This window comes from Idiotropiscis lumnitzeri, unplaced genomic scaffold (genome assembly GCF_059441095.1).
Source record: "Idiotropiscis lumnitzeri isolate Australia: NSW breed Sydney's pygmy pipehorse unplaced genomic scaffold, RoL_Ilum_1.0 HiC_scaffold_39, whole genome shotgun sequence".
NCBI lineage: Eukaryota > Metazoa > Chordata > Actinopteri > Syngnathiformes > Syngnathidae > Idiotropiscis > Idiotropiscis lumnitzeri.
Window position 1 is genome coordinate 1,679,521 of NW_028283577.1, and position 9,640 is coordinate 1,689,160.

The window sequence follows — 9,640 nt, forward strand, 5'->3', positions numbered from 1 at the left end:
AATGTGGAAATTTACATTGGAAACGTTTGGTTTAGCTGTTAATGAAGTTTCGTTTTTTTAGTGCTGAAAATTCATTGTCTGCTGGCGCTGTACACTTTTTCTAAGTTTTGCAATATCTCATGTAGGAAATACTGGACAATCAAATTAATGACTTTCCAGGCTTCAGGATGCCTTTCTACACTATATAAAGGTGGAAATTTACATTGGAAACGTTTGGTTTAGCTGTTATAAAAGTTTGGGTTTTTAGTGCTGTAAATGCATTTTCAGCTCGCGCTGTACACATTTGCTATGAGAGGCATTATCTCATAAGGGAAATATTGGACAATCAAATTAATGACTGCCCAGGCTTCAGGATGTCTTTTTACACTATATAAAGGTGGAAATTTACATTGGAAACGTTTAGTTTAGCTGTTAATGAAGTTTCGTTTTTTTAGTGCTGAAAATTCATTGTCTACTGGCGCTGTACACTTTTTCTAAGTGTTGCAATATCTCATGAAGGAAATACTGGACAATCAAATTAATGACTTTCCAGGCTTCAGGATGCCTTTCTACACTATATAAAGGTGGAAATTTACATTGGAAACGTTTGGTTTAGCTGTTATAAAAGTTTGTTTTTTTAGTGCTGTAAATGCATTTTCAGCTCGCGCTGTACACATTTGCTATGTGAGGCATTATCTCATAAGGGAAATACTGGACAATCAAATTAATGACTGCCCAGGCTTCAGGATGTCTTTTTACACTATATAAAGGTGGAAATTTACATTGGAAACGTTTGGTTTAGCTGTTATAAAAGTTTGGTTTTTTTAGTGCTGAAAATTCATTGTCTGCTGGCGCTGTACACTTTTTCTAAGTGTTGCAATATCTCATGAAGGAAATACTGGACAATCAAATTAATGACTTTCCAGGCTCCAGGATGCCTTTCTACACTATATAAAGGTGGAAATTTACATTGGAAACGTTTGGTTTAGCTGTTATAAAAGTTTGGTTTTTTAGTGCTGTAAATGCATTTTCAGCTCGCGCTGTACACATTTGCTATGAGAGGCATTATCTCATAAGGGAAATATTGGACAATCAAATTAATGACTGCCCAGGCTTCAGGATGTCTTTTTACACTATATAAAGGTGGAAATTTACATTGGAAACGTTTAGTTTAGCTGTTAATGAAGTTTCGTTTTTTTAGTGCTGAAAATTCATTGTCTACTGGCGCTGTACACTTTTTCTAAGTGTTGCAATATCTCATGAAGGAAATACTGGACAATCAAATTAATGACTTTCCAGGCTTCAGGATGCCTTTCTACACTATATAAAGGTGGAAATTTACATTGGAAACGTTTGGTTTAGCTGTTATAAAAGTTTGGTTTTTTAGTGCTGTAAATGCATTTTCAGCTCGCGCTGTACACATTTGCTATGAGAGGCATTATCTCATAAGGGAAATATTGGACAATCAAATTAATGACTGCCCAGGCTTCAGGATGTCTTTTTACACTATATAAAGGTGGAAATTTACATTGGAAACGTTTGGTTTAGCTGTTATAAAAGTTTGGTTTTTTAGTGCTGAAAATGCATTTTCAGCTTGCACTGTACACATTTGCTATGTGAGGCATTATCTCATAAGGGAAATACTGGACAATCAAATTAATGACTTCCCAGGCTTCAGGATGCATTTTTACACTCTATAAATGTGGAAATTTACATTGGAAACGTTTGGTTTAGCTGTTAATGAAGTTTCGTTTTTTTAGTGCTGAAAATTCATTGTCTGCTGGCGCTGTACACCTTTTCTAAGTGTTGCAATATCTCATGAAGGAAATACTGGACAATCAAATTAATGACTTTCCAGGCTTCAGGATGCCTTTCTACACTATATAAAGGTGGAAATTTACATTGGAAACGTTTGGTTTAGCTGTTATAAAAGTTTGGGTTTTTAGTGCTGTAAATGCATTTTCAGCTCGCGCTGTACACATTTGCTATGAGAGGCATTATCTCATAAGGGAAATATTGGACAATCAAATTAATGACTGCCCAGGCTTCAGGATGTCTTTTTACACTATATAAAGGTGGAAATTTACATTGGAAACGTTTAGTTTAGCTGTTATAAAAGTTTGTTTTTTTAGTGCTGTAAATGCATTTTCAGCTCGCGCTGTACACATTTGCTATGAGAGGCATTATCTCATAAGGGAAATATTGGACAATCAAATTAATGACTGCCCAGGCTTCAGGATGTCTTTTTACACTATATAAAGGTGGAAATTTACATTGGAAACGTTTAGTTTAGCTGTTATAAAAGTTTGTTTTTTTAGTGCTGAAAATGCATTTTCAGCTCGCACTGTACACATTTGCTATGTGAGGCATTATCTCATAAGGGAAATACTGGACAATCAAATTAATGACTTCCCAGGCTTCAGGATGCCTTTTTACACTCTATAAATGTGGAAATTTACATTGGAAACGTTTGGTTTAGCTGTTAATGAAGTTTCGTTTTTTTAGTGCTGAAAATTCATTGTCTGCTGGCGCTGTACACTTTTTCTAAGTGTTGCAATATCTCATGAAGGAAATACTGGACAATCAAATTAATGACTTTCCAGGCTTCAGGATGCCTTTCTACACTATATAAAGGTGGAAATTTACATTGGAAACGTTTGGTTTAGCTGTTATAAAAGTTTGGTTTTTTAGTGCTGTAAATGCATTTTCAGCTCGCGCTGTACACATTTGCTATGAGAGGCATTATCTCATAAGGGAAATATTGGACAATCAAATTAATGACTGCCCAGGCTTCAGGATGTCTTTTTACACTATATAAAGGTGGAAATTTACATTGGAAACGTTTAGTTTAGCTGTTATAAAAGTTTGTTTTTTTAGTGCTGTAAATGCATTTTCAGCTCGCGCTGTACACATTTGCTATGTGAGGCATTATCTCATAAGGGAAATACTGGACAATCAAATTAATGACTGCCCAGGCTTCAGGATGTCTTTTTACACTATATAAAGGTGGAAATTTACATTGGAAACGTTTGGTTTAGCTGTTATAAAAGTTTGGTTTTTTAGTGCTGAAAATGCATTTTCAGCTCGCACTGTACACATTTGCTATGTGAGGCATTATCTCATAAGGGAAATACTGGACAATCAAATTAATGACTTCCCAGGCTTCAGGATGCCTTTTTACACTCTATAAATGTGGAAATTTACATTGGAAACGTTTGGTTTAGCTGTTAATGAAGTTTCGTTTTTTTAGTGCTGAAAATTCATTGTCTGCTGGCGCTGTACACTTTTTCTAAGTGTTGCAATATCTCATGAAGGAAATACTGGACAATCAAATTAATGACTTTCCAGGCTTCAGGATGCCTTTCTACACTATATAAAGGTGGAAATTTACATTGGAAACGTTTGGTTTAGCTGTTATAAAAGTTTGGTTTTTTAGTGCTGTAAATGCATTTTCAGCTCGCGCTGTACACATTTGCTATGAGAGGCATTATCTCATAAGGGAAATATTGGACAATCAAATTAATGACTGCCCAGGCTTCAGGATGTCTTTTTACACTATATAAAGGTGGAAATTTACATTGGAAACGTTTAGTTTAGCTGTTAATGAAGTTTCGTTTTTTTAGTGCTGGAAATTCATTGTCTGCTGGCGCTGTACACTTTTTCTAAGTGTTGCAATATCTCATGAAGGAAATACTGGACAATCAAATTAATGACTTTCCAGGCTTCAGGATGCCTTTCTACACTATATAAAGGTGGAAATTTACATTGGAAACGTTTGGTTTAGCTGTTATAAAAGTTTGGTTTTTTAGTGCTGTAAATGCATTTTCAGCTCGCGCTGTACACATTTGCTATGAGAGGCATTATCTCATAAGGGAAATATTGGACAATCAAATTAATGACTGCCCAGGCTTCAGGATGTCTTTTTACACTATATAAAGGTGGAAATTTACATTGGAAACGTTTAGTTTAGCTGTTAATGAAGTTTCGGTTTTTTAGTGCTGAAAATTCATTGTCTGCTGGCGCTGTACACTTTTTCTAAGTGTTGCAATATCTCATGAAGGAAATACTGGACAATCAAATTAATCACTTTCCAGGCTTCAGGATGCCTTTCTACACTATATAAAGGTGGAAATTTACATTGGAAACGTTTGGTTTAGCTGTTATAAAAGTTTGGTTTTTTAGTGCTGTAAATGCATTTTCAGCTCGCGCTGTACACATTTGCTATGTGAGGCATTATCTCATAAGGGAAATACTGGACAATCAAATTAATGACTTCCCAGGCTTCAGGATGCCTTTTTACACTCTATAAATGTGGAAATTTACATTGGAAACGTTTGGTTTAGCTGTTAATGAAGTTTCGTTTTTTTAGTGCTGAAAATTCATTGTCTGCTGGCGCTGTACACTTTTTCTAAGTTTTGCAATATCTCATGTAGGAAATACTGGACAATCAAATTAATGACTTTCCAGGCTTCAGGATGCCTTTCTACACTATATAAAGGTGGAAATTTACATTGGAAACGTTTGGTTTAGCTGTTATAAAAGTTTGTTTTTTTAGTGCTGTAAATGCATTTTCAGCTCGCGCTGTACACATTTGCTATGTGAGGCATTATCTCATAAGGGAAATACTGGACAATCAAATTAATGACTGCCCAGGCTTCAGGATGTCTTTTTACACTATATAAAGGTGGAAATTTACATTGGAAACGTTTGGTTTAGCTGTTATAAAAGTTTGGTTTTTTAGTGCTGAAAATTCATTGTCTGCTGGCGCTGTACACTTTTTCTAAGTGTTGCAATATCTCATGAAGGAAATACTGGACAATCAAATTAATGACTTTCCAGGCTCCAGGATGCCTTTCTACACTATATAAAGGTGGAAATTTACATTGGAAACGTTTGGTTTAGCTGTTATAAAAGTTTGGTTTTTTAGTGCTGTAAATGCATTTTCAGCTCGCGCTGTACACATTTGCTATGAGAGGCATTATCTCATAAGGGAAATATTGGACAATCAAATTAATGACTGCCCAGGCTTCAGGATGTCTTTTTACACTATATAAAGGTGGAAATTTACATTGGAAACGTTTAGTTTAGCTGTTAATGAAGTTTCGTTTTTTTAGTGCTGAAAATTCATTGTCTACTGGCGCTGTACACTTTTTCTAAGTGTTGCAATATCTCATGAAGGAAATACTGGACAATCAAATTAATGACTTTCCAGGCTTCAGGATGCCTTTCTACACTATATAAAGGTGGAAATTTACATTGGAAACGTTTGGTTTAGCTGTTATAAAAGTTTGGTTTTTTAGTGCTGTAAATGCATTTTCAGCTCGCGCTGTACACATTTGCTATGAGAGGCATTATCTCATAAGGGAAATATTGGACAATCAAATTAATGACTGCCCAGGCTTCAGGATGTCTTTTTACACTATATAAAGGTGGAAATTTACATTGGAAACGTTTGGTTTAGCTGTTATAAAAGTTTGGTTTTTTAGTGCTGAAAATGCATTTTCAGCTTGCACTGTACACATTTGCTATGTGAGGCATTATCTCATAAGGGAAATACTGGACAATCAAATTAATGACTTCCCAGGCTTCAGGATGCATTTTTACACTCTATAAATGTGGAAATTTACATTGGAAACGTTTGGTTTAGCTGTTAATGAAGTTTCGTTTTTTTAGTGCTGAAAATTCACTGTCTGCTGGCGCTGTACACCTTTTCTAAGTGTTGCAATATCTCATGAAGGAAATACTGGACAATCAAATTAATGACTTTCCAGGCTTCAGGATGCCTTTCTACACTATATAAAGGTGGAAATTTACATTGGAAACGTTTGGTTTAGCTGTTATAAAAGTTTGGGTTTTTAGTGCTGTAAATGCATTTTCAGCTCGCGCTGTACACATTTGCTATGAGAGGCATTATCTCATAAGGGAAATATTGGACAATCAAATTAATGACTGCCCAGGCTTCAGGATGTCTTTTTACACTATATAAAGGTGGAAATTTACATTGGAAACGTTTAGTTTAGCTGTTATAAAAGTTTGTTTTTTTAGTGCTGTAAATGCATTTTCAGCTCGCGCTGTACACATTTGCTATGAGAGGCATTATCTCATAAGGGAAATATTGGACAATCAAATTAATGACTGCCCAGGCTTCAGGATGTCTTTTTACACTATATAAAGGTGGAAATTTACATTGGAAACGTTTAGTTTAGCTGTTATAAAAGTTTGTTTTTTTAGTGCTGAAAATGCATTTTCAGCTCGCACTGTACACATTTGCTATGTGAGGCATTATCTCATAAGGGAAATACTGGACAATCAAATTAATGACTTCCCAGGCTTCAGGATGCCTTTTTACACTCTATAAATGTGGAAATTTACATTGGAAACGTTTGGTTTAGCTGTTAATGAAGTTTCGTTTTTTTAGTGCTGAAAATTCATTGTCTGCTGGCGCTGTACACTTTTTCTAAGTGTTGCAATATCTCATGAAGGAAATACTGGACAATCAAATTAATGACTTTCCAGGCTTCAGGATGCCTTTCTACACTATATAAAGGTGGAAATTTACATTGGAAACGTTTGGTTTAGCTGTTATAAAAGTTTGGTTTTTTAGTGCTGTAAATGCATTTTCAGCTCGCGCTGTACACATTTGCTATGAGAGGCATTATCTCATAAGGGAAATATTGGACAATCAAATTAATGACTGCCCAGGCTTCAGGATGTCTTTTTACACTATATAAAGGTGGAAATTTACATTGGAAACGTTTAGTTTAGCTGTTATAAAAGTTTGTTTTTTTAGTGCTGTAAATGCATTTTCAGCTCGCGCTGTACACATTTGCTATGTGAGGCATTATCTCATAAGGGAAATACTGGACAATCAAATTAATGACTGCCCAGGCTTCAGGATGTCTTTTTACACTATATAAAGGTGGAAATTTACATTGGAAACGTTTGGTTTAGCTGTTATAAAAGTTTGGTTTTTTAGTGCTGAAAATGCATTTTCAGCTCGCACTGTACACATTTGCTATGTGAGGCATTATCTCATAAGGGAAATACTGGACAATCAAATTAATGACTTCCCAGGCTTCAGGATGCCTTTTTACACTCTATAAATGTGGAAATTTACATTGGAAACGTTTGGTTTAGCTGTTAATGAAGTTTCGTTTTTTTAGTGCTGAAAATTCATTGTCTGCTGGCGCTGTACACTTTTTCTAAGTGTTGCAATATCTCATGAAGGAAATACTGGACAATCAAATTAATGACTTTCCAGGCTTCAGGATGCCTTTCTACACTATATAAAGGTGGAAATTTACATTGGAAACGTTTGGTTTAGCTGTTATAAAAGTTTGGTTTTTTAGTGCTGTAAATGCATTTTCAGCTCGCGCTGTACACATTTGCTATGAGAGGCATTATCTCATAAGGGAAATATTGGACAATCAAATTAATGACTGCCCAGGCTTCAGGATGTCTTTTTACACTATATAAAGGTGGAAATTTACATTGGAAACGTTTAGTTTAGCTGTTAATGAAGTTTCGTTTTTTTAGTGCTGGAAATTCATTGTCTGCTGGCGCTGTACACTTTTTCTAAGTGTTGCAATATCTCATGAAGGAAATACTGGACAATCAAATTAATGACTTTCCAGGCTTCAGGATGCCTTTCTACACTATATAAAGGTGGAAATTTACATTGGAAACGTTTGGTTTAGCTGTTATAAAAGTTTGGTTTTTTAGTGCTGTAAATGCATTTTCAGCTCGCGCTGTACACATTTGCTATGAGAGGCATTATCTCATAAGGGAAATATTGGACAATCAAATTAATGACTGCCCAGGCTTCAGGATGTCTTTTTACACTATATAAAGGTGGAAATTTACATTGGAAACGTTTAGTTTAGCTGTTAATGAAGTTTCGGTTTTTTAGTGCTGAAAATTCATTGTCTGCTGGCGCTGTACACTTTTTCTAAGTGTTGCAATATCTCATGAAGGAAATACTGGACAATCAAATTAATCACTTTCCAGGCTTCAGGATGCCTTTCTACACTATATAAAGGTGGAAATTTACATTGGAAACGTTTGGTTTAGCTGTTATAAAAGTTTGGTTTTTTAGTGCTGTAAATGCATTTTCAGCTCGCGCTGTACACATTTGCTATGTGAGGCATTATCTTATAAGGGAAATACTGGACAATCAAATTAATGACTTCCCAGGCTTCAGGATGCCTTTTTACACTCTATAAATGTGGAAATTTACATTGGAAACGTTTGGTTTAGCTGTTATAAAAGTTTGGTTTTTTAGTGCTGTAAATGCATTTTCAGCTCGCGCTGTACACATTTGCTATGAGAGGCATTATCTCATAAGGGAAATATTGGACAATCAAATTAATGGCTGCCCAGGCTTCAGGATGTCTTTTTACTCTATATAAAGGTGGAAATTTACATTGGAAACGTTTAGTTTAGCTGTTAATGAAGTTTCGTTTTTTTAGTGCTGAAAATTCATTGTCTGCTGGCGCTGTACACTTTTTCTAAGTGTTGCAATATCTCATGAAGGAAATACTGGACAATCAAATCAATGACTTTCCAGGCTTCAGGATGCCTTTCTACACTATATAAAGGTGGAAATTTACATTGGAAACGTTTGGTTTAGCTGTTATAAAAGTTTGGTTTTTTAGTGCTGTAAATGCATTTTCAGCTCGAACTGTACACATTTGCTATGTGAGGCATTATCTCATAAGGGAAATACTGGACAATCAAATTAATGAATTCCCAGGCTTCAGGATGCCTTTTTACACTCTATAAATGTGGAAATTTACATTGGAAACGTTTGGTTTAGCTGTTAATGAAGTTTCGTTTTTTTAGTGCTGAAAATTCATTGTCTGCTGGCGCTGTACACCTTTTCTAAGTGTTGCAATATCTCATGAAGGAAATACTGGACAATCAAATTAATGACTTTCCAGGCTTCAGGATGCCTTTCTACACTATATAAAGGTGGAAATTTACATTGGAAACGTTTGGTTTAGCTGTTAATGAAGTTTCGATTTTTTAGTGCTGAAAATTCATTGTCTGCTGGCGCTGTACACCTTTTCTAAGTGTTGCAATATCTCATGAAGGAAATACTGGACAATCAAATTAATGACCTTCCAGGCTTCAGGATGCCTTTCTACACTATATAAAGGTGGAAATTTACATTGGAAACGTTTGGTTTAGCTGTTATAAAAGTTTGGGTTTTTAGTGCTGTAAATGCATTTTCAGCTCGCGCTGTACACATTTGCTATGTGAGGCATTATCGCATAAGGGAAATACTGGACAATCAAATTAATGACTGCCCAGGCTTCAGGATGTCTTTTTACACTATATAAAGGTGGAAATTTACATTGGAAACGTTTGGTTTAGCTGTTATAAAAGTTTGTTTTTTTAGTGCTGAAAATGCATTTTCAGCTCGCACTGTACACATTTGCTATGTGAGGCATTATCTCATAAGGGAAATACTGGACAATCAAATTAATGACTTCCCAGGCTTCAGGATGCCTTTTTACACTCTATAAATGTGGAAATTTACATTGGAAACGTTTGGTTTAGCTGTTAATGAAGTTTCGTTTTTTTAGTGCTGAAAATTCATTGTCTGCTGGCGCTGTACACTTTTTCTAAGTGTTGCAATATCTCATGAAGGAAATACTGG